We start from the raw sequence: 26081 nt of genomic DNA on the forward strand, positions 1-26081 counted from the left end.
TGAAGATATGAACCATCCAAATATAGAGTCACCAAGTGATAGCAAAAAGAAATGTGGGATTATATAGAAGAGTTGGATGAGTAGAATTCCATAATCAGAGAACCTTGTTTAGAATTATCTAGCAAAAGAAGGATTTCGATTGGTGATTTTATAGTCAGCAATGTAGTTGATAAAGCAGTAAGCACAACTGAGCATATTGCTTCTCATAAGGCAGTGGGCGTAGAAAACAGAGCAAAATCTAGTCATGCAGCTAGAAGCCTTGGGGCAGCAGAATCAACTGGCATACTTGCTTTTGAGAATTCATGAGTAATTTAAAATGAACCAGAAACTGATTCAGATGATTCAGATGATAGGTTTACTGATGCGGGTGACTACGGTAGTGATGAATAGATGTTAGATGTTATGCTAGTTGATACAAATGATAGTGGTGTAGCAGGAAATTAATACATAAACGAGTGCAACTTCACATCAGCATTCACAGCAAAATGAACCAAAGAAAGATGACAGCCTAGTGGATTATAGCTAGCTTTCACAAAAGCTAGAGGTTATAGACCAGCAACCACAAGAAAGGGATGGCTTACAATAGCAAGTAGCAACTAGGAAGAAGTGAGGAGAAGAAAAACTCATCCAAGTGAGGGCCAATCTATGCAAGGGAAAGATCTTGCTTTTACAATCATAATTAATTGGCCATTAGTTGTGAATATCTAATGGTGTTGTTTCATCAATAATCATTGTGGTTCAATACTAGTTCATAAAAGTGTTAAATTTAGGGAGTTAATTCATTGATAGTATTACACCTTTATGATTTTTGTGGCTTGTTTTATGTAATTTCATAAAATTTTAATAAATCCATAGCTAATTTCATATCACGTTAGAAGGTGCGAAGTAATTATAGGTATGATTGATAAGTTGGCGAAAGTCTGTATCACGTACATTAGAAAATTTTGCCATAACTAGTCAAGATAATAACACTTATTTAACTCATAATTTTATTTGCAAGTCTAGTTAGGTATTCCATGACCCTAGGAGTTTTCTATTTTTTGCACTAATCAACTTGTATTTCTAGGTTTTGTTGTAAGTTCAAAGGGTATACATGTTGATGAAAATAAAGCGAAGACAATTTAGGAGTGGCTGACTGCTAAGTCTATTAGTGATATTAGAAGTTTTCACAGTCTTGCAAGCATCTACAAGTGATTTGTGATTCATACAGATCATAAGTTACTTAAACACTTAAAGATGCAACATAAGTTGAGCAAAAGACACACAAGATAGATTGCATTTGTGGAGACCTTCCCATATGTCATTGAGTATAAGTCCAGTAAAACAAGTACAATAGTAATGCATTATCGCGCAAGTATGCTTCAATTACTACTTTTGACACTAAATTACTTGGATTTGAGTTAATTAACGATTTGTATGATAATGACCTTGATTTTGTTGAGATGTATGAATCATGCAAAGGTGCTACCCAAGGTAAGTTTTTCATTTCCAATGGTTATTTAGTTTACTTGGACAAGCTTTGCAATCCTAGTTGTTCCATTCATGATTTGCTTGTTAAAGAGTGATATGATGGAGGTTTAATCGGACATTTTGGTGTTGATAAGACTCTTGCTGATTTGCAGGAATAATTTTATTGGTCATGCATGAAAAGAGATATGGAATAAGTGGTAGAAAAATGTGTGACATACATGCCATCAAGCTAAGTCTAAAGTGCAATCATTTGGTTTCTATACTCCTTTAACTATTCTTAAGGAACCTTGGATTGATCTTTCAATGGGGTTTATATTTGGTTTGCCTAGATTTAAGAGGGGTAACGATTCTATTTTTGTGGTTGTTGACCATTTTTCTAAAATAGCACATTTTATCGCTTGTCATTATACTAACAATGCAACTTGTGTGGCTAATTTGTTTTTCAAATAAATTGTGAGATTGTATGGCATGCTTAGAAGTATTGCATTTGATAGAGATATTAAGCTCCTTAGGTACTTGTGAAAAACATTATGGGCTAAGTTGGGTACTAAGTTGATGTTTTCAACTGCTAGTCATCCATAAATAAATGGGCAAATCGAGATAGTTAATAGAACTTTATTTACATTATTGCATGCTATAATTAAGATAAAACATGGAAAGAATGCTTGTCTTGTGTAGAGTTTGCATACAATAGAACAGTCCGTTTTGTTAGGTCTGACCCCAGGAAATTGACGAAAGGATTTTTGGCAACCCCAAAAGACAAATAACAAAGCAAAAATAAGTAAAACAGGAACACAGGAATTTACGTGGTTTGGTCAAATTGACCTACGTCCACGGGCGGAGGAGGAGCAATATTTTACTATGAAGAAGAAATTACAAAAGATGCCTTAGGAAAGTGTTCCTAAGTCCAAAACACCTAATACTAAAAACACAAGAGAGTCCAAAAGTATTTAACTAATCAAAAGGTTTAATGACCCAAAGGTCCAAATAGTCCACTAATGCTCTCTTGATTTTGGTGCACTTAACCCCATCACAGGCCTACTATACTTATAGGCAACTAAGGGAAAGGTTCCCTTATACAAAAGCCGATGTGGGACAACGCCACATTAACAAATCTCCACCTTGGCGTGTCCCCAACATCAATAATAACAAAACTGCTTCACCTTCTCCACATAAACCCCAATGAGCCTAAATCACCAACAACGAATACCAACCCAATTCAAGCATTGCTTGAACTTGTAAACTGGAAGAGGTTTCGTGAACATGTCAGCAGGATTCTCCTTGGTACTAATTTTCTGGACAAGGACTTTTTCCTCAGCAATAGTATCTTGAATGAAATGAAATTTCATATCAATGTGCTTCATCCTCTCATGATACATCTGGTCTTTAGTCAAATGAATGGTACTTTAACTATCACAGTAAATAGTAGTAATACCTTGATGCAGACTAAGTTCGCTAAACAGACTCTTCAACTATAAGACTTCTTTGATTGCCTCAGTTATGGTCATATATTCTGCCTCCATAGTAGATAAAGGTACAACGGGTTGTAAAGTAACTTTCCAACTAACTGCACAACCGCCAATGCAAAATACGTAACCTGACAGTGATCTTCTCCTGTCAAAATTCCCAACATAGTCAGAGTCTACAAAACCAACCAAAATGTCATTATTTCTTCCAAACTACTATTTGAAGTCCCTCGCAAGTATCTGAGAATCCACTTCACAGCCTGCCAATGTGCTTTTTCAGGACACGACATATACCTGCTAACCACGCTGACTGCTTGTGCAATATCTGGACGAGTACAAACCATTGCATACATAATGCTACCAATTGCGTTAGAATAAGGAACCCGTACTATATACTCTTCTTCTTCAACTGACTGTGGTGACTGAGCAGCAGATAGTCGAACATGACTAATAAGAGGAGTAGTCACAGGTTTAACATCTTTCATGCCAAACTTCTCCAAGACCTTCTCAAGATAATTTTCTTGAGTCAAGAATAATTTTCCAGCTCCTCGGTCTCTTTTGATCTCCATGAAAAGAATTTTCTTAGCTGCTCCCAAATGTTTCATGTCAAATTCACTACTTAATTGCAACGTTAAAGTGTGAATTTCTGACAAATTCTTGGCAGCAGTGGGCATGTTATCAATATAAAGCAGTGATAGGGTGTTAATTGTTAGTAATTTTATTGTTAATTTTTCCTTGTCCCTACCAAATATTGTTTTAAATTGTTAATATATACTTATATTTGGTATTTGGACCTATCTACAGGAAGTTGAACTGACAAATGCTAATAAGGAGATTTTACTGAGAAAAATTCTCCACACATTAGAGCCTCCAGCGGATTTACAAGTTGGGCCCACATGGTGCTGCAAGAGAACAAAAATTTCGGTTGCTGATGGGAGTGTTTGATGAGCAATAGAAAACAAAAGGAGAGAATTCGGCAGAGCTACTTTTGTAACTTGGGACTCTTGTTTTCGGTGGGGACCACGAGAGGAGAAAAGGCATTTCTTCATTTGGCCTTTAAAGAGAAGTAACGTACAGAGATGGGAAACAAGAAGCAATTCGGCAGGACCCACCTTGTGGACTTGGTTCCTCTCAATTCGGCAGAGTTCCCTTCTTGAACTTTGACTCTAAATTTCGGCGGGGACCACGGAGAGAAAGCATTAGGGATTAGTCATTTTGGCTTTAAAAAGAAAAAAACGTACAGGCTGCTGGGAAGAAGAGTTCTAGCTTAGCTTTTAGCGTAGTTTAGTTTTGTTTCTTTCTTGGCTCTTTTGATGGCCTGGATCTCAATGAAATTACTTGAAGATTTTCTCATCAGACATGGCTAAGTTTGTCTAGTCAAGAACAACGGAGGACTTGATTTTACTAAATTTGTGAGATCGAATTAGTTTTTATTTATTTCCATTATTCACTGGTATTTGTCTATCTTCTGCTTTATGTTCATATGGTTGTTTTATTATTCGATTATCCAGAGTCCGGATTCTAGATTAATTCAATAACCTGAAGCCAATTAGGATAGTTAAATCCGTAATTGTTTAATTATTCTAAACTGGTGGCAACTGGCATGATTGGGTTTGTGTCAGGGAGATAGACAGGCTAACTTAAAGAGACCCTCGTAGCGTGTTGATTGGTTAGAATTAGGCTCTTCTAATTATTCATGCAATTAGGGAATTGAACTTCTATGGTCGTACCTAGGGTTATTTCCTGATTAGAGAAATAGTCAACGGTCGTACCTTGACTATCGACGAATTGAGGAAGAGTTGATTGTTTATCGCGTGTATGACAACTATAACTAATTTATCAGATAGTAACTGGAATGATCCTTGCATCTGTGATCGAATTAAGTGAACCATCTCCGAAATTGTCTCTTGGCTAGAGTTCGTCCATTATTATTTTTATTGTGATAATTAGTTATTTGAGTTGTGGTTATTTTATTTTATTTTAATTTATTCCAAGTAATTTAGTTACTCTCATTTTCAAAAACCCCCCATATCTGGAACTTGAGAAGAAATTAAATTATCCCCAATCCCTGTGGATTTGACCCTACTTACCGCTATATACAGAATTTGTATTTTATTTGAGCAGGTATTTATTATTGCACAGGTTCGGCACCTGTCAATTTTTGGCGCCGTTGCCGGGGACTGGTGTCAGATTAATTTGTTTCTTTTTGAAGTTCACCTTGTTTTCATTTTTAACTTATTTCTCTTATTTTTTTTTTATTATATAGTTCATGGCTTCTAACACTCCGTATTTTGGTGATATACTGGATTTTGTTTTCGGGGAAGGCAATGAGATTGATTATTTTTCTAAGTTTGCATATTTAGAGGCAATAAACTCTATTAAAAAAAGAATGGCTGCTGCAACCTGTGAAATTTGTTATGCCAGGGATCATTCAACCGGTATGTGCCCCGAATATCAAGATGATCTGAGTGTCCCATTCAATAATTATGGAGATTTTTCACCCTGGTCTCAAACGTGGTATAACCCTAATCCAAACGGGTATGATCAAGGATGGTGGGATAACTCCAGTTATGATTATACAACAGGGCCAATGAATTTTCAGCAGTATGAGTCTCAAGAACCGTCATCCATGTCATGTATGTCTCTTGAAGAAATGGTTGAATTAATAGCTACTAACACATATCAAATTCAACAGGAGGTACATCAAGTTCAACAGGAGACACAAAGGATGAATAAAGAGATGAAAGAAGCAAGGCTTGAATGGGCATTTAAAACGAGCAAATTGATTTCTCCAGTTTATGAAGAATTGCCCTCACCGACTATTATCGACCATGAGGAAGATGAGAGTGCAATTATTCTGACAAATGACATGGTACTGCAAGAGTCTCAAGAAGAAGAATCTAAAGATGTAGTTGAAAAGGAAGTTGAAGAGCAAGAATTGATACCCCAACATCAAATGGTTCAAGTGAATGAATCCAGTGAACAATCTCCAAATGCGGTGATATCTCCTCCATTCCTTGATCAATATTTTCCTGACTCTTATTCTTTAATTCCTGTTAGTGAGATTGATTTTATTATACCAGACGATTTTGAATTTCATACCAGGAATAAATTAAGAGTCATGATGGCAAAATATCTCGAACCAATAAGTGCTCTTGATGGAGGAGTGAGTGAAGATTTAAGATCATCACTTGTTTGTTTGGTGCCATTTACTAGTCCATGGAAGCCCGTAACTCGTGTGGCCAAGAATTACTCCATTTACGAGGGCTATCAGGATTACATAGAAGATGAAGCACTGAAACGAGCCACAAGATTTTATCCTCCATGAATACACATGAAAATGTCTAGTCAAAGACATTAAAGAAAGGCGCTACTTGGGAGGCAACCCAAGACTATTTGTTTTAGTTTTCATGCATTTTTGAAGTTTTAGTTAAGTGTTAGTGTCAATTAATGGTTTGATGTTTGGTGGTAGGGAAATAGCAGTTAGACGTGCCCACGCCAGGCGGTCACGCCTGAGGAAAAGAAATTTTCGCTCAGGTTCTGCGAACTCCATAGGAGTTAGACGTGCCCACGCCAGATGGTCACGCCTGACGGAGAAAATTTTCGTTCAGGTTCTGCGGACTCTATAGCAGTTAGACGTGCCCACGCTAGGTGGTCACGCTAACGGATCGAGAATTTTCGACGGATGGTCAAAAGTCTAGGGGCAGTTAGGCGTGCCCATGCCTTAGCCAGAGGGTCCTTGACTAAAAAAAAATAATAATAATAAAAATAAAAATTCCCAAAAACTATTTTTTTTTTCTTTTCTCTCTTTTCTTTTCTTCTTTTTCTTTCTTTCTTCTTTCTTTCTTTCTTTCTTTCTTTCTTCCTCGCTACCCTGCTTCCGTTTTATTTTATTTCTTCTTCCGGCCGCCGCCCTTTCACCCACACCATCCAGCTCCACCACCACATCAATTCGCCGCCAAGCTCCAACCTCCACTGAGCTCATCCCACGCAGCCCGCGAGCCACTAGCTCGCGGCCAAGGCTCGCCGTGCCTCTCCCAGGCTGAAGCGCCGGTCCCAGGCTGCAGGGGATTAGTCGGACCCCGTAAAGATTGACCCGGACACCCCTGTGTCAAAAAAAAAAAAAAAGAATTGTGACACTCAATTCCAAATTAACTGCATCTTTAAAATACAAAAAAAAAAAAAAAAACACCTCAACTCCTATTAACGAGTACTCATTGGACACTTGTTTATTTCTGTCCATGTTTGGCTCGGTACAAATCTGTATATGAATGAAAAGGTTTATTGTGGTCGTGATTCAAACACACTGTTGTGAACAAAAAAAATCTTTTCGTTGCCAAAGAAGTTTGCTCCTGCCGTCCTAAATTGACCGCGTGTGGGTCCTCTACTCCTCCCTCAGCGCTCTAGTTGCTTGCTCTGCGGACATCGGAATTCGTTTACATCTTGTTTGCCTGATTGCCTGCCGCCTTCCCACCAATAACAATGAGATTAGACTGTTTACTGTCTCTGTATTCTCCATATCGTGGTAGTGGTCTTAACTCCTAGGCTTTGAACATTTGAATTTTCAGGGTCTCGTGAGACTTTGCGTTCGTCCATGCATCCTTTACTGGACAGAACATTTCAACCAAAGAAATGGTGGTATTTTTTTTTCTATATTTTTGAATTTTACTTGGATTCAATTCTTCAGCCACGAGTCGACGACTGTTTGCTCAAGTCCAATGAGCCAAATTCCATGCATCATGCATGGATGCCCTAATGACTCTGCAACCTATCACAACAACCAATGTTCTCAATCTTTGCTACTCTTTTCTTTTGCTTTCATTGGTACGCAGATAGACTCGTTATTTCTCTTCGACATGATAAGCAAAATTGAATTTAATGTATCTGTTCAATCAGGAAGGAAACCGGGAACAAGTCTTGGAGAGAACAAGGGATGCAACTTCAAGTCAATTTTCCCCGGATTAAGTTTGATTCATTGTTTTCCATTCCATCCTCTAGTTCCAGTAGTGATTTAATATCATAGATAAAGTGAGATATCTTAAACTAATCCAAGTTTTGTTAGCAAAAACCCCACCCCATGAGACTATCTCCAACAATCTGCCGAAAAAATGTGCTCCTCGTATATATTCCTTATCTTGATTGGATCTTTACTCAGAGCTTATCCTGTACTACCTCCAACTCTGTCTAGCTACTCGTAATATTTTCCATGCGTGCTTGACAATTCACCTACATGTTCATGTTTATCGAGATCTACTCATTTAGCCTTTACAATCATGGTTCAAAGTCGTGGTCGTGGCTTGAACCATTGCATATCGGTCTCGGCATATCGGTCGTGGTCTCGGCGAGACGCGAATTTGTGAAATATTTAATATTCTAAAAATTGTAAAAAATATGATAAATAAAAATAATTAAAAAAATAATAAAAATAATAAAAATTCAAATTGACTCGAGATGACTCGGAGTGACTCGATGTGATTCGGCTGTTTCAACACTTCATAGTGACGTCTCGGCCTGTCACATATCTCGGAAACGTTTAATCGCGGTCTCGGCCGAGTCTTCGAACCATACTAATCCTTATTTTATCTTGCTCACTGCTATACCTTAATCCCCATTCTGGACCTTTTGTTTCTCTATCCAGTATTTTCTATCCTTGATGTTTTACAGAAGGTCTCTTCAGGTTTTATGGTTTCATTGAGGGACGTGTAGGATTTCTTATAAGTTGCTCAATAACCAATCACAAGTTGCCAACTCTATAACAATAGTTCCAGCTATCAATGTTTGTATTTTTTTCAATAACGGCAATGACTTAACTAATATTAACATGGGATAATTGTCCTTTTTTTTTAAGACTTGGTTTACTGAAGCATTTTATCAAACACTTCCAGGCACAAAAACTCCCATTTTAGATATGTTAATATTATCTGAAAATGAAAACAATGGACATTCACCAGCATTCAACACCAAAATAATCAAATTTTGACTAACTCAAAGAACAACTAACAAATTTTCATTAAAATTGCTATTGCATACGAAAATATATATACAAGTATATTGCTTAGAACTTGGCAAAACCCTTATATTAATTCCATCAAGAAAAATATCTAATTCTTCAAATTACAATACCCATTCAAAAACTAAAATATTGACAGCTTTTAATTTTTTTCTTTTTTGGTTTCATCTTCCAGTATGTGTCTTCAATGATTACTTCTTTCCATGACAGATCTGTGTGTGTATATATACACACATACACACATATACACACATATATATATATATATATATATATATATATATATATATATACAGACACACATACACATATACATATACATATAAATACATACATATATAACACGCGCATACATACATATAATACACACGCACACACACGTATATATATTATATGTATGTATGTATGCATGCCAGCATGCATGTACCAATTTAATGAGAAATTTGAGACACTTTTCCTTTTCCATTTCAATTCCAATAAAATATAGTTTACCTTTTATTTTATTTAAAATATTTGACAGATATGAGGTATTTTTCTCATTAAATTTGTATTATTATCTTTTTCCAATCAACTAATAATATAATAAAAGTGTTGTTTTTTTTCTAATTTCTTGTTCCTTAATTTCTTCTATGCTTCATTGTAATATTGTTTTATATTGAATTTGTAACTATAAGTGGTTAAGTATATGCTAGAAACAACCGGAATCATAACCCGAAGGAACTGGAATTGTAACTAAATATGTAGCCAAAAGTCTCAGGATTGTAATCAGAACTATTCCTATAAGGGCGAGTATTTGGTTCCACCTTTTAAAGAAATCAAACTAGTGATTTTTAAATCAAAACAGATAGTTCTAGAACTGTGGCCACCCAAATAAGTGACATATGATTCTTCTTGTGATTGTTTGATAAGATGGTAAGGAACAAAGTATAGAACAATTTATAAGTTATTCAATGACCATTGTCGATCTTACCGTCTCATTTATATACTTTAGATTTTTTCAAATTCCTTCTTTAGACTCTGAATTTAACTTAACTTTGAATGGATACTCCATCAAATACTTATTACCATGTGTGTATCCTTATCCTTATACTATATAAGAATGAGTTTAGGGCTTGAATTTCAACTGCAAGGATGGGGCCTTTTTGGAAATGTGAGAGTGTTTGAAGTGTAATTAGAGTATTGAATATGAGTCATTATAACTAATTTAGTTTTGTTGTAATTACTTGGATATCATTTTAAACATTTAAAGCTAGGTGTAAGTTTGATATGTGATAGTATTTGATATCCAATTAAACATTGGATACAACTGAATTCAACTTATGTTTTAGTGAAATTACATAAAAGCCCTTCTAATCATTTAATTGTATTAACATCTAACTTTTTTAATATCTTAAAGCCTTTCTCATCAGTTATTTGCAAAGTTATGATATATAGATGTTAAGACACAAATAATGTCAATTAGTAGAGAAGTCTAGTTTCTTGGTTGTTACCATAGTAACCCCCATCTATTCAAATTCATTTCATTTACTTATAGGTTTTGTTCCACCACAATCATGCAGCATATTGAATTCGGATGTTGCTACATTAGCGACTACTCTTCTCCATTTTGCAACACCTTCTCAATAGGTATGTTTTTTTAAACCAATCTACTTTTTGGTTTGAATTCAATTGTCCATGTTAGACAAGCTTGATAAGGAAGAGCCCACATTTGTTAATTGTTATTTATGGTTTAAAATAAGTTTATCATCATAAATTTTCCTATTTATAGATTGCATCTACTTCTTTTGTTGTTTTAACTATTAGTTAGGGTAATTTTCAAATCATTTGCTACTTTATTGACTATTCCATTTAGACAATTTTTCACTTCTTCTGATTTGCCAATATATTTAACTATCTACTTAAAACTATTTGGCTACAAATCTAAAGCATGCACCTCATTACTTTTAATTGTTTTTCTTGAATTGAGTGGATTAAGATGCTTTAGTACTTTTTTGAGGTAATTATTCCTCTAAATTAGCAAGTTAGTTGTTGTATATCTTTGCAACTAACATAAAACTGATATTTCATGATTGTAACCCCTATCGAGAAGGAAATGCTTTGCTATATGTCCTAAATCATACAATAAATTATAATTAATTGCTTACTTAATGTGAAAGTCTCGTGATGATATGTCCTTGGAATCAATATAAATTCAAAAATTTGGCTTGCAAGAACCGAAATTCCACTAGCAATGATTTCTTCAAGTATGCTAATTGTTCAAATCTTACTTATATGACAAGATAATGTGGTGGATTGCCCTCATATCAAGATCAAATTTAAACTAAATAACAAATTTTAATATCCCTAAAGTGCATGAGTAGATATAAATGGGTCTTTTATTATACCAGGTTAGATACAAAGTAGTTGATTGTATCTTATAATTATGTTTTATTGCATATTATATTTTTTAACTCAATATTTAACTTATAATTTTTTTATTTAACATCACATAATAAAATTGTCATACTTCAATTCTTATATTAGAAAATGCCAAATAATAATTATTAATCATCTTTAATTATAAGCACTAAACTCCCGTGCGTTGCACGGCCTTTTCTCCCTAGTATATATATGTGTGTGTGTGTGTGGTAAACTATGAATTTTATTAAAGAATAAGTATGAAGAGTATGCAAAGTGACACACTCTGCATATCCTCCTCGCTACATACAACTATTATAATATACTAATAATCAAACTAGCTAACAAAAAAAAAATCAGAAGTAAAATCTCACTCCAAACAAAATTTCCAATTTCTTTGGTTCGAAGAACTTTTCTCCACCCCGCAACAATACTTCAGATACTCTGCACAATGGAGTGGATTATGACAAGTTGTCAATCAATCAAAATAAAACACTCATTCCAAAATCAATAAAATTAGAGCATGTAGTGTTACATAAAATCGCCTCTACAGGGATTGGGATGATTTATTTATCTCTAGAGCAATTGTTAAATGGCCGGGGGAGGGGGGGTTCCTAGAAAACTAGACTAACCATTTAATTCTAATAAAGGAAACATGCAAACATTAATAAAATCTAAATAACGATAACGTAAGCTTTAGCCATAGGAAGAATTTCAGAAATGGTTTATACAACTAATCATTAATGCAAAAATAAATTCAAACATTCATTAATAAACTGGTTATAGTTGTCAATAAACTCTGGCAACTAGACTTTTCTTACTTTTTCAATAGTCAAGATATGACCATCAATTACTTTCTTAATCGAAAGACAAAAATAGGTACGACTATAGGATTTAATCTTACAATTGTGTTAAAAATTAGAAAAACCCAATTCCAACTAACAAACACATTACAATGGCTCATTTAAGTTAGATTATTTGCCTTTCTAATATAAATCCAATCATGCCGGCCACCATAAGAATCAAAACAGCCAAACAATTAGGATTCAACTATGTTAATTGACAGTAAATTATTTAGTTGAATTAAATTCTGGACCTTAGATATTCAACTAACACAATAATCATGAGCAGTAAAATCAGGAATACAAATGCCAATAAATGAAATAAATAGTTAAAATAAATTCGATCTTATGGTTGTTTGTAGAACCAATCCTTCAATTTATCCTTTGGCTAGCAAGAAATGCTTAGCTACTCCTTATGATGAAAATGCGGCCAACAAAGTATTGATTTTTTTTTTTCTTGAGAGACGAAGAGAGAAAAACTACTATCTATGATGTTCTGAACAAACAGTCAAAGTTGGAAATTTATTGATATTCCTACTAAGAAAGATATCTCCTAAAAAATTATCCCGATAAAAGGAACTATCTTCCTTCGCTACTAGAATAGTCTACTTTCCTAGATAATGATAAAATAATATACTAACTAATTATCTTCAATAAAAATAGAGCTTCCTAAAGAGAATAGAATTCTTGGTCTTTTTTCCAAAATTGCAGAGAAATAATCAATCATCTGAAATTAGTCTCGTGTCCCGCACTTCTTAATTCTGGAATCTCTTCAAGGTGCGCCCTTGCTTCACATCAAATAATCTTCTCAGCACTCTTTTTAAACTCTTTTTATTACATATTCCTAAAAACACCAATAAAACACAAAAGTTAAGAAAAATCCACACAATAACGAAATAATCTACTAAAATAAAGGGAGAATTGACACAAATTATGTAACAATTAAGCACACTACCAGATTAGATTAGCAACTCAGTAATAGTAGTTTGCCATAAAAAAATCTTTCTATTCCTTTTTCTCCGTAACATATGAATTGTTACTGCAATAGCATACTTGAACACCATGCTAATAAAAGTGTCTTATTGAATATGTTGAATCACCATTAAAGTTCATCGGACCACCTACATACTCCCTTATACAAGAGACAAAACTGCCGTATTCTCTGCCAAACATAAGCAGCATAATCACAAGTGAAAAAGAGATGTCCCACTAATTCATTAGCTCTTGAACTCAATGCACACTATCTATCCACTGCTATTCCCCATTTCATTAATCTGTCTTTTAGTGGTAAATTATTTTTACATATCAACCAGATCATAAATGCATGCCTGAGATTGTATCTTTTGAACCATACTGACTTGAACTATGGAACCATGGAACCTCTGCATCTTAAAAGTTCAGTAGTAGAAAAGTTTGTGAAATTATCTGTTTTGTCACCCATCCGGTAAAAAGAGTCCTCTTCACGAGATAAAGGTAGACAAGTACTCAACCTTCTGAAATCTCTTCTTTCCCTAGTGCCAAACCCAATCACTAGCACTCGTGATGCTAGCTAATCTTGCATTCACAATACTATCAAATTCTTGAAGAATATCAATTCTAAAATAATAAAGTAAATGCCTATGTGGATGCCACTTATCAAACCATAAATAGATGGTTTGATCATTACTAACCACAGCCCGAATCTGTTGCCAAGCAAAATCTCTCAACCGAAGCAATTTCCTCAAAAACCAAGAATGGTATTTGTTTTCATATATTTAAGGAAATAATATATTTCCATATATTTACTATTAATAACCAACAAAATATCAAGCACATTGCGTTGTTTACTAATTAGCAGTATTTGTTGCATTTCTAATGTGCCATTTGTAATAAAATTAATTATTTACTTATAACCAAAATATAACTTCAATGAATAGATATTTAGATACATCTATCTAATTATGTTTGATAATCCAATTTGGCACTTAAATTTAATTGATTCCGACCTTAACATGTTTAGAAGTGTTTGATAACCAAATGTTGATCATTTAATTAATTAAATGATTTTGAATTGTTTAAGGAAAACTTACTCCAAAAAATATGTATAAGTTATTCACTAGTCTCTTAATGCAGAGTACACTCAAATGTTAGGGCTTTAGTACTTAACAAATCAATAACTTGATAGATTCAAATTTCAAATTTTAGATTTTAGATTTTAGATTTGAGATTTCAATTTTATCAAATGCACCCTAAGATTTTTCCACCTAATATTAAAATTTCTTGAATAATATTTTAACAAATGGCCATTAATTAAATAACTCCTCTACTATTAGAGGTGGTGAATCGTTATATACTATTTACTATCCATCCATGCATCATGTTATATCTAGTCTCTAATGATATGAGTTACCCTGTTAAGTATAACAGTTAAGAGAGTCAAAGTATAACAATTAACACTCAAAATAATATGATACTATTAAGTAGTAGGATCACTTACACATACCGTATTTAGACAATATATCGTTGACACTCAAATAGTTATCCATATAATATTCTATATGCAAATTAATCTACTAACTTAGATCATCTTATCAGTTATAATTAGTTTAGATGTCACTACAAGATAGTAAATGAGATCTACTACTTCCTTCAGAAGAAAGAAATATAGTATATGTTAGTGTATCTGTATTAATAGTGTTCCTTTGATTAATATTATATTATAGATGTTTAAGAATAAATTAATAATTTTTTTCAAGTCCAAAAAATCTTCAACTTTAGTTAAAAATCACAGTAGACATCGCAGGTAGTGAGGAGCACTGCAACATTAACATCAAAGTATGAAGATCAAGTGCTAAATTTGGAAAGAAAAGTTTGATGTGAAAAAGAAAAGAGGGACATGAATGAACCTATTAGTTGCTACATCTTACAATTGTGGTTTGTTGTTTACTTCACTCTTTTCATCAGGAGTTTATGTAGTGTATTTGTTGATAAACCTACATATTGCGTAATTTGTTTTAAGTGATGTCTTTTTATTCCAAGCAATTTAAGCTTTCTCTTGTGGAAAACTAGAATGTAATATTTGGAATGAGTAACTTGGTTTAATCCTTCTTGTGTAACTTGGTTTTATCATTGTTGTTTAAGTGTAACTCATTATCGTTTTGGCTTTGATGGATTAAGTAATTTTCTAGATAAGTTCAAGAGACGGGTTGCTTATTATTGCCTATTCTTGGTATTGATATCCGCATATCAAATCAATTCGAAAAATTTGGATATACTTGGCCAATTTTTGGATTCGGATCTGACCCGTTTCGGATTCGAAATCGTATATTTACATCCATTCGGATCCGGATCCAGATTTGAATCCGAATCGGCTTATTATGTATCTGCGAGTCCAAAATTACCAATTCCAGTCCATATTTGATCCATTAACACCCAACACCTACACAACCTCATCAAGTCCGGAATCACCAATTCCAGCCCAGATATGATCCGTTAACACCCTACACTACGCCTAGGTAGGCCCACCTTGATGTTGCGTATGGTATCTTGCGCTCTAGTAAATCTAGGGCTGTCAACGGTCCGGGTCTAGAGTCGAACCCAGACCGGATTCATCAAATTATTCTGGGTATGGATAGGGATTTAATTCCATTACTCGGATTTAATTCCATTATTCGGATCCGGATCTGGATCCGTTTTGTCAAACAAAAAAAGTGGTCGAATATGGAATATAGTATTCCGACCCGTATCAGACCAGGATCCGGATATAAATTGATTAATAATTTAATATATATATTTACCAATATAATTTGATTAGGGTGATGTATTTGAGTAAGATCAATTTGATTTCTTTTCTTATTTGAATTTTTTTTGTATTATTTGAAATTAGTTTACAAATATATTTTTTCTCATTTTTTTTAGAAATTATGAGCTTTGTTAGATTTTTTTGGTACACCCGACCCGGATCCGAGACCTGTTGGATCCGGATCCAGAACATAGAGTAGAAGACCCATCGGGTAAATAGGTCGGATTTGGATCCGATATAATATGCTGGACTCGGCCCGTTGACACACCTAAGTAAATCTACACTAGGGCAAGGTATTCTTTTAACTTCTTCCAACCCTCTTCAGCTACAAGCTTATATACCATTCTTATATATAATAGGACGAATTACTTATAACCGCTCTATGATTTTACAGAATATCAGATGATCTTCATAAGGTTTCAAAATAGACACATAAACTCCTATAATTTTATATAAGGTGAAAAATGTACAGAATGCACAAACAGTTAAGGTATCTATACCAAACACGCTCTAAAAGCACGTGCAATAAAATCTTAATCTTCGTGTAATCCTTTTATGGTTTGTATAAATATCTACATTATTCTCCAGTGATTTTTGCATTTATTCACGTAATTTCTCTATACTTTTTACAAGGTAATTAAAATCGTCAATTGATTTAGCATCTAAATAAGAGTAGTATTAGTATTTCAATTAATGAAGTTACACAAGCTATTTTTCATCAAATTTTCACTTTATATAAAATAATAGAAGGTGAAATGGATATTTTAAAACATTGAGGGACCATGTGATAATAGACAAAATCATAGAGAGGTTATATGTTATTTACCCTATATAACATTAGCTAACTAAAGCTATTCACACGGACCAAGAAGATTGAGATTTAAAATCATGTCTAGAATACAAAATTATTTGGTTCTACTATGGGAGATTGACTAATTATAGATTACCCCACATGGAGACTTGGCACTTGGCAGTTTCAAGATAGACCACAACAGAAAGGGAAACAACAAATCATTGGGCCTTTGGCTCGGTGGCCACCACTGTTCGAACCTTGCCTTTCACCAAAAATGTCACATTTCAGTGGCTTGTCTCCAAAAAATTCAGACGGGTGTACTGTGCATCTGTTTAGTCCGGTGATGGTTCAGTCTCGTCTCCTTATGCCCTCCCCCTTCCCCTTAATATAGGATAGATTAGATTTATCGTTTTCGAAAAAAAAAGAAAAGAAAACAACAAGAAGACGGCTCAGTAACTTTGACAAGAGCTGCGGACGCATCTTAACCACTTATTATAACATGTCACACAAGTTTGCACTTTGGACAATGATGGGGTTACAGACCCTGCAACTTTTGAAGTTATGTGCGCCTGGTCTCCAGGTTTCCTTAATATTTGGGAACAGTCATTACAATTTTCATTAATCACCAATATAACAAACCATGTTACGAACCTTGCACACCCAATTCAGCCCCTGTGCTGGTGGCCCTGCTGATACTTCCCAATTTCACTCCATCATCTCACCCGCCTAATTCCTTTCTTCCCTTCCCCCACCCGCAAATCCGCCATCTCCCTACTTTCAATTCGACCTCTGTTGTAGGGGTAGCAATTTCTGACACAATCTAAAAACATGGCATGAATATAATACAAAATAAATGGATTTGGATTGAGGTTTCACAAGTTTGGATCAAAATCGGATAGAACCCGATAAGAAAATATGTCGAATTCAAGTCACCCACGGATTGATCCGATAACCTGTTTATGAATTAAAAGTAATTTAATAAATATAAAAAACATTTTATATAATTAAACTAAGCTATTATTTTTTTTCCAAAGGCATTGACCACTTAATTTTAAATGAATTTGTTTAACTTCTGTGAAGTTGGAATTGTTATATTTGAACAAATAATGTATTATATTATTTTCTACTTTTAAAGTGTCTTAATTTATTTCAGATCTGACTTGGGATGAAAAATTTTTACGATGTTTAATTTATTTCAGATCTGATTTGGCATTGTTTTATTGAGATATTTTTTACTTGATTATGTAATTACTCTTGTGCAGAATTGGTTTTATTAGAAATTATAGCGGTAGATTAGTAAATTTGAATTATGTTTCGGGCCATTCGGATGACACATCAATTTGAAAATTTTGTGTTCGGATCAGGCATGGTGACCTATCGCGAGTTGACGAGTCGTGTTCGGGTCAGCGAGTCTCCTATTATACATGACCCATCAATTTGAAAATTTTGTGTTTAGATCAGACATGTTGACTTGTCGCGGGTTGACGGGTCGTGTTCGGGTCAACGAGTCTCCTATTATACTCGGGTCTTGACCTAGTCTGCCAACCCATTTTTGACCCAATTTCCACTCCCTACTCTGCCTCTGCCTTCATTCTTCCTCCATTTTGAGGCTTTGTCATCAATCTTGCGGTCTCTCTCTTCACATATTTCCCTTCATCCTCTAGCCCTATTAGCCACCGATGGAATTAAACTAAACTTGATTACCAACTTTTCTTTTCAAGTGTTCATCAAATGTGAATAAGCTGGTTGTCTCGGAGGCTGGCGGGTATCTCGTTGGATTTGGGCAGACGGGGATCAAATAATTTGTGACCGCAACTTAGAGGAATCAAATTGCATTTTTCAATATTTTAAGACTTATTTGGAAAATAAACAGGACAAGCCGGTTTGCCTAACTTTCCTAAAAGGCATGTGTGGTCCAGAATTGTCCGTAATTCCAAAATGAGTTACGGATTGAAATAAGAATTAATCTTTCCTGTACTATATACTATCAGCGTTGGATGAATGATAAATATATAAAATTTAAATTTAAAATTTAATTTTTATACATATGTCATGGATTTAACGGTAATAATTTAGACACTGTAAATATATATAAAATTTAATTATGTAATAATAGTACTTTCCCTCAAGGTTAATAAACACATCAAGCTCCATAACTTTCCTAAGAGTAAAGAGTTACTGACAAATCTAAGCCAGTAATAGTTTCTAAGCAAACGTTTTACCTGCTAATCGGTCAAATGTATTGTCCTACCGAAAGACTTCCCAAATTTCTTTTCCCTCCTTCTGACTAATAAGCCCTGAGCCCAGCTTTCTAATGTCTCAGCAAAACCTGCTTCCCTCATCCATGAGCTTCTTTCACCGTCCTCATCCTTCTTCAGTTTCTCTTATCTTCCTTAATCCTAGACGCTTCTAGGTGGATACCTATATATTTCCTTTCACCCATTTTCACAGCCTACCTGCATCCCCTCATTCATTTGCATTCTTTTTAATGATCAAATATTGGACTTTAACAATGATTAAGAATGGCGCTTCTTTATTATTCAATGTAACCTAAACACTACACAATATCACATGCACGTTTTGAAAAATTTGATTGATGCTTCTTCATTTAACTCCTGCGAAAAGCAAAATGGCATAAATAACAATTTATGGAAAATTTGGGAAATCAACCACAGAAAGATAATAAAACTCATAAACTAGTTAACTAACCATATGGATTGAGATTAATATGATGTTATATTTTTTTATAAAAAAAAAAAAAAAATTCGATACAGAAAAGGGTGAGATTTAAGAAGTAAAAAGGGGAAGAACCTAGGATATTTAGGTTTTGATGCCTCAACTTAGTTAATAGATCAAGACTTCCTTGGCTAATATAATATTATTGTGATTAAAGTTTGTATTTCTGGAGTGCCAAACTTCATGCACGAATTGGAAGAAGTAAAGGTGAGCTGCTTTTAATAACCATGCATATTATGGACTCTTTAGTCATGATGAATATGAAAGCATGATATACTAAACCCAATGCCTCAGAATTTCTGGAATCTCAACATTAGTTATTTGGGATGAAGGTCTTCTCAGTTATGCTTTATCTTTTACTTATGGGCAATATAGATACACAAAAAAAGGGGAAAAAAATACTTAAGTTAGATCATCCACACTTTTGTATAGCATAGGAAAGATTAAAGTTGCTTTGACAGACACACCCACTATGAATTATTTTGACAGGTCAGCTTCAATTTGAAAAGATACCTGATTTCCCCTTTACACAATGCTTAGCTACAACTCATGGCTATTAGGCCTACTACAGCGCGTTGGTCACCCTTTATAAGTACACAATTATTTGTGGGCGAACTTGATCCAAAAAAAACACGGGCTCCTATGACAACCAAAGTCATTCTAGGTCCGGATAGCTTAATTATGCTAAGAAAATAATTAAAAGGGAAAATGACCAATTTCGTCTCCAAACTTTTTTATTGCATTAATTTAGTTCATATATAATTTTTTTTGACCAATTTAATCCTTATACTTATTTAGCGATTCCAATTAAGGAATGCCGTGGCGGTACCACCATGTAAATTCAATCAAGTCACTAATTGAGCAACTAAGCAGGTTATTTCGGATAGTTCACTATTGGGGCGTGACAAAAGAAGTAAAATCTAGAGTTGGGTGCTGAGATTTATGTCAGCAAGATTCCAATCGAGTTTTGAGAATATTGGGGCTTTATTGAAGAAGCTCCACTGGGTTTCAGTTGAAAATTTCCAACCTTTATCACGTATCGGACTAAATCTTTCTGAAGATACTTTGCTTCCAGATTTCCTACTCACTTTTGCAGTTCCTTTAACTTTACTAATTAGGTTCGTTTAGGATAAGATGCTCGCCTTTTCAGAATGCAAATGATTTCCTATGCTTTCTCTGCATTTTTTTTAATTGATTTTACGTAAATTGCAGCAAGTTGAGAAGGAAGTAAAAGAAGACGTAGAGAAAATTGTACAAGACAGTGCTTCTCCACCTAAGGAAAATGAAGAAAAGCCAAAAGATGAGAACACCCCCGGTGAAACAGCAGTAACATTGGTTGAAACAGAGAAAAAGATTGAGGAGAAACAAAGTGAACCACTTATAGTTGAAGAGGTCGTGAAAGCTGAGGTGGAAGAGAAGCCAAAAGCTGAGGAGCCCCCAAGTTTGCCTATTACATCAGCTGAACTGGAAGAAAAGATCGAGGATAAGTACATTGAGCCTGCTGCAATTGAAGAGATTAAGAAACCTGATGCTATCCCTGCTCTGGATATTTCTTCCAAAGATAATCCGGAATTAGCAAAAGAATATGCTCCCAAAGAAGAAACTGTTAATGTTGCAGGAGTAGTGGATGACATTCTAAAACGTGAACCAGAAGGGCACTCAGAGATAAAAAAAAATTTGGAAACGCCACAAGAAGAACCACCAAAAGGATCCGAGGAGGAGAGGAGTTTGGACAGTCTCTTGGAGACTTTGTTAGTCAAGAACCCAAGGTTTAGAATTGGGTCCTTCAGGGATTTTACTTCTTTTGTTATTGCCCCAACAGAGAACTACCCAAAATATCCCTGCTTAGTTGCTCAATTAGTGATTTGATTGAATTTATATGGTGGCGCTGCCGTAATGTTCCTCAATTGGAACTGTTAAAGAAGTATAGGGATCAAATTGGCCAAAAAAATTATACATGGACTAAATTGACAGGGCAAAAATGTTTAGGAACGAAATTGACCATTTTCCCAAAATAAAATAAGAGTGCAGAAATTTCACTAACAAATTTCACAAAAGAAAGGGCATTTGTTGATAATTCTTGAGGCATGCACAAATACTATCCTTAAGGTGTTCATGGCCTCCATTACACTTAGTAATTTGCTTTTAGGTTAAGGCAATATATCTTTAGGATACAATAAGAATGAAGAACTTTGGATAGCAAAACTAAAAGGCATTTTTCTAAGAAAGGATCAAAATGGCTAAGTAAGTAAGATTGTTTTACTAAAACCTTGTCATTTATATAGGAAAAACAACCCAGAAGACATTAAAACTAAGGGATCACAATTTCCTCACTTCAATGATCATCAAGAGATTGCTCAAGTCTCCTTTAATAGGCAAAAACATGCCAAAACTGTTTCTTCACTATAATGATCATCAAGAGATTGCAATTAGTCTCCTTCAATGAACAAAAACATGCCAAAAGAGGCTACATTAACCATTCTTCTTTTGTCCAATATTTTGAATTTGACAAGCTTTATTTCTATTTCAATTCGCAAACTATTCCAACAAATTATCACCATGTCAGTAGCTTATCTATCTATTACAGGTGCGTTCCCTTTTCTGCAACAAGGACCTTTGTTTTCTTCCCATTTGATACGACAACTGGTAGGACAGAACTGGAGAGCGAGTGTAATAGCAGTAGAGTATTATTGAACATTACAAAAAAGAAAAATCGTTCCAAACGTACTTTAAATTCACCATCCAAATAAGTACAGAGTATACAGGGGAGACAATTTTTTTTTTACAACAAAAGTTTCAACTAGAAGGATTAAACATCAGTGCCAAGGATACATATTACAATTCTTCGTCGCCTGATGATCTTCACATGCATATAGGGAGTGATGATTTCAAGGCTACAAATTCATCGATTTCTTTGAAAGAGCCTCACCATTAAACCCTGTTTCATTTGGATAATAATGGAGTCACTAGGGGAAATAGGATGACCATCCACCACTCGGACGTGGTAATTGTAGATGATGGAGGCTGCCACCATTTTCATCTGAACAAAAGCCATCTCCTTGCCCAAACAAGTCCTTGGTCCGGCATTAAACGCAGGGAACTTGAAGGAAGGTTCGTGCCTGACTCTCCCCCGTTCCGATATCCACCTTTCAGGCTTAAACTCCAAGCAATCTTCACCCCATAAGGACTCCATCCTCCCCATGGAGTAGAAGAAAAGAATCAGTTTGGTATTTGGTTCGACGCGTACACCACTTGGAAGAATGACGGCCTGGACTGGAGCTTTGTGCTCTAAAGCCACGGGCGGATATAGCCTGAGAGCTTCACAGAGAGCAGCGTGGAGGTAAACGAGTTTATGGGACTGTTGGACATTGAAGAGCCTCGAATCTTGACCTTGTTTCACCACGTCCAACTCATTTGCTATCTCTTCAAGAATCTTCTCCTCAGCCCAATGATTTGTTGCAATCAGCCAGAAAAAGTGAAAAACCATGTGAGAGCTGTACTGGTGGTGTCTCTACCAGCAAACATCAAATTCAGAATGTTGTCTCTCATGAACGCTTTTGCATCGCGAATACTATTGTTTGTCTCCTCGTAAGCCTCCATTAAAGTGGTTAGTCCGACAAACCTGCGTTCCTCGTCAAACATTTTACTCCGTTTTTCTTGCTTCAGTGATATGCGAGGGTAAATGAATTGATCAAAAGCATCCCAAGCTTTGCTCAGCTTCTTCTCTTTACCGATTCCTAGCCATTTCTGAAGCTTCCAGTAGCGCTCCGGCAATATGTGCCTATGTAACAGGACTAACGCTAGATCGTTCATCGTTGAAAGCCTTCTCACATGGAATGTTTGGCAAATCCAAGGATAAGCTGCCTGGGTCATGGTCGAGTTCCAATTTTGATATGCTATCAAAAGCGAACCTCTGGAATATGTCTTGCAAGTCAAGCTGGGATCCTGTTTTTGCACAGTTTTGTAAAACTGGGAGGAGCCCTTTTTCCACTTTGTCCCAAACAGTTACTTCCAATACTTTCAGGAAACTGGGGTGGTGCATAAGCGACAAAGTTACTCTCCTGTGAGTTTCCCATAACTGGGAATCAGCATTGAAAATCCCATCTCCCAAAATATCAAATATTTTCCTGAATTCGGGACCCTTTGGGTAGTTTGAGAAGTTTTTGCTGAGAATGTAATGGATGTTGGCAGGATCACAGGTGAGGACCATGTGCATATTAGCAAACCAAGGGCCGCTGGCCTCGAAGGTGCCTCCACTCTCTTTAAGAATCTCTGTTCAATATTATTTTACACAGAATTTAAAGTACCTTGGATATTTTACTGGAGTTTTAAAATTATGCAAGATTTAGAAGTACCATTACCAATGTTTTTGGTTCGGGAATTCAAAGTTAAATGGTGGGATGAATTCAAACAAGAAATATGCTCCCAAGAGACCGTACTCAAATTTCTTCAAACAGGCGAAAAACTCAAATGGACCATGCAGCAATTAGTGACAGTTCAAACAAAAGAAAAAAATCCGCTTCAAAATGTCGCTACCTCTTCAAGTATTTAAATGCCAAACACCCTTTCAAAAGGAAAAGAGACAGAAGCAGCAAATCCGGCTCAAGATTTTTTCCTTTCAAAAATGATGACAAATTCGGATATGCTTCAAGAATATCTGAATTATTTGAAAGAACAAATAAAAGAAGACAAAGGAATTTCAAATCAAAGACCCACAACAGCTGGATCCACTACAGCGGAGGAATCTTCGTCATCACCCACTCAAACATCTGACCCTTTTGGTGGGCCCTGCGCACAAGATCCATATGATTACTAAAAGCTAATTTTCAAAAAGATTGTAGGCAACATTTTAAAAGCTACGGATTGTTCCATCCAATCAAAAGAAGATTTCAAGATTACGAAGATAAAAAGATAAGATTCAAATAAAATGAAAATGAAATGAGCATTTCGATTCATGTATAAATAGAGGTAGGATTTCAAAAGAGAGGCATCGATCACTTTATGTGATCTGAGCCATCTTATTGTAAACATTCTTCTAGTTTCCAATAAAATCAAAAGCTTTCATTCCTATTCGCTTCCACGCCCCACACTCATCTAAATTCAAGAACTTTAATTACAAGTAAGTTCAAAACTCTCTCTTCACTTTGGTTCAACAAGTCTGATTTCAATTATTTATTTTCTTTTTAAATTAATGCCTTCTTGCCTGGGCTGGTTCTGGGAAATCTTGAAATAAACTATATCTATTTGAAGTAAGGACCTTACTGTGAGACATTTCATAATCCTTTGGAGTGCGAGCCATACCTGCAAAATTAAAGTCAAGAAATAATTTTGTTGAGTTTCTCTCGAAACTGTTGAATTTGTTGGTCATAATATTGAATCTTTTCCTGAGAATGACCGGCTTTTTTGAGGACATCTTTGAAAATAATATTGAAATTAATTTGTCTTTTGAAAAGAAAGGCTTTTTCTTTTGGAGTCTGAACAGACCAAAAACTTGGTCTAATATAAACTGGGGAATGACTTTGAATTTGATGATGAGGAATAGGCTGAATTTCTCCTTGGGGATTTTTAATATAATAAGTATGATGTCTATTGGAAATATTTTTATCTTTTCTTTGAACAATAGGATCGTCCATTTCTCTTCGTAATCTTCGAATATATTCTTTGTGTGACTCACGATCCATTCCCTTGAAGAAATTCGCGAGTAAGAAAATCTGGTAATGAATTATTTTCACCTTTAATATATTCTATTTCAAAATCAAAAACAGATAAAATAGCTTGCCATCTAGCAAATATTTGTTTTGAAACAAGATTTTTAACATCTTTTTGTAAAACTTCTTTTGCTGATTTGCAATCAACTCTTAATAAAAAAGTTTTATTTATCAAATCATCTTGAAATTTAGAAATACATAATACAATGGCTAAAATTTCTTTTTTAATAGTAGAATATTTTTGCTGTGTGATATTCCATGCCCCTGAATGGAATCTTACTAATTGTTCCTGGGAATTTTCTGCTTTTTGTTTGAGTATGCCACCATATCCCTTTTCGGAGGCATCTGTTTCTACTATCATTTTAGCATTAGGGTTTGGAATACCTAAACAGGGTAATTCTATAATCTTAGCTTTTAAATATCTTATTTTTTGAGTATGTTCTTCTGTCTAGGGAGAGGGGTCCTTTCTTAATCTCTGAAATAATATTCTACACTCTGTTCTAAGATTTGGAAAGAAATCTGCTACATAATTTAAACATCCTAAAAATCTTTGTAATTGATTTTTATCTTTAATTTCATCTGGAAATTTACTTGTAAATTCTAGAGCTCTTGTAATAGGTTTAATAGTTCCTTTGGTTATATTATGTCCTAAAAATCTTATTTCTGTTTGAAATAATTTCATTTTTGGTGCTGATAATACTAATATATTTTTCTTTATTATATTTAGAAATATTTTAATATGCTTAAAATGTTGTTCTATTGAGTTTGAATATATTAAAACATCATCAATATAAACTATAATGAATTCAATGTGATTATTAAATATGTCATTCATTATATTTTGAAATTCTGATGGAGTATTTTTTAATCCAAAGGGC

The 26081-nt window shown here is 34.6% G+C and overlaps 1 pseudogene; it reads right to left on the bottom strand.

Annotated features, from left to right (window-relative positions):
• Positions 1-22289: 22289 nt before the first annotated feature.
• On the bottom strand, positions 22290-23771 carry LOC140013906 (alkane hydroxylase MAH1-like; annotated as a pseudogene).
• Between the last annotated feature and the right edge of the window lie 2310 nt (positions 23772-26081).

This window comes from Coffea arabica, chromosome 8c (genome assembly GCF_036785885.1).
Source record: "Coffea arabica cultivar ET-39 chromosome 8c, Coffea Arabica ET-39 HiFi, whole genome shotgun sequence".
Classification (NCBI taxonomy): domain Eukaryota; kingdom Viridiplantae; phylum Streptophyta; class Magnoliopsida; order Gentianales; family Rubiaceae; genus Coffea; species Coffea arabica.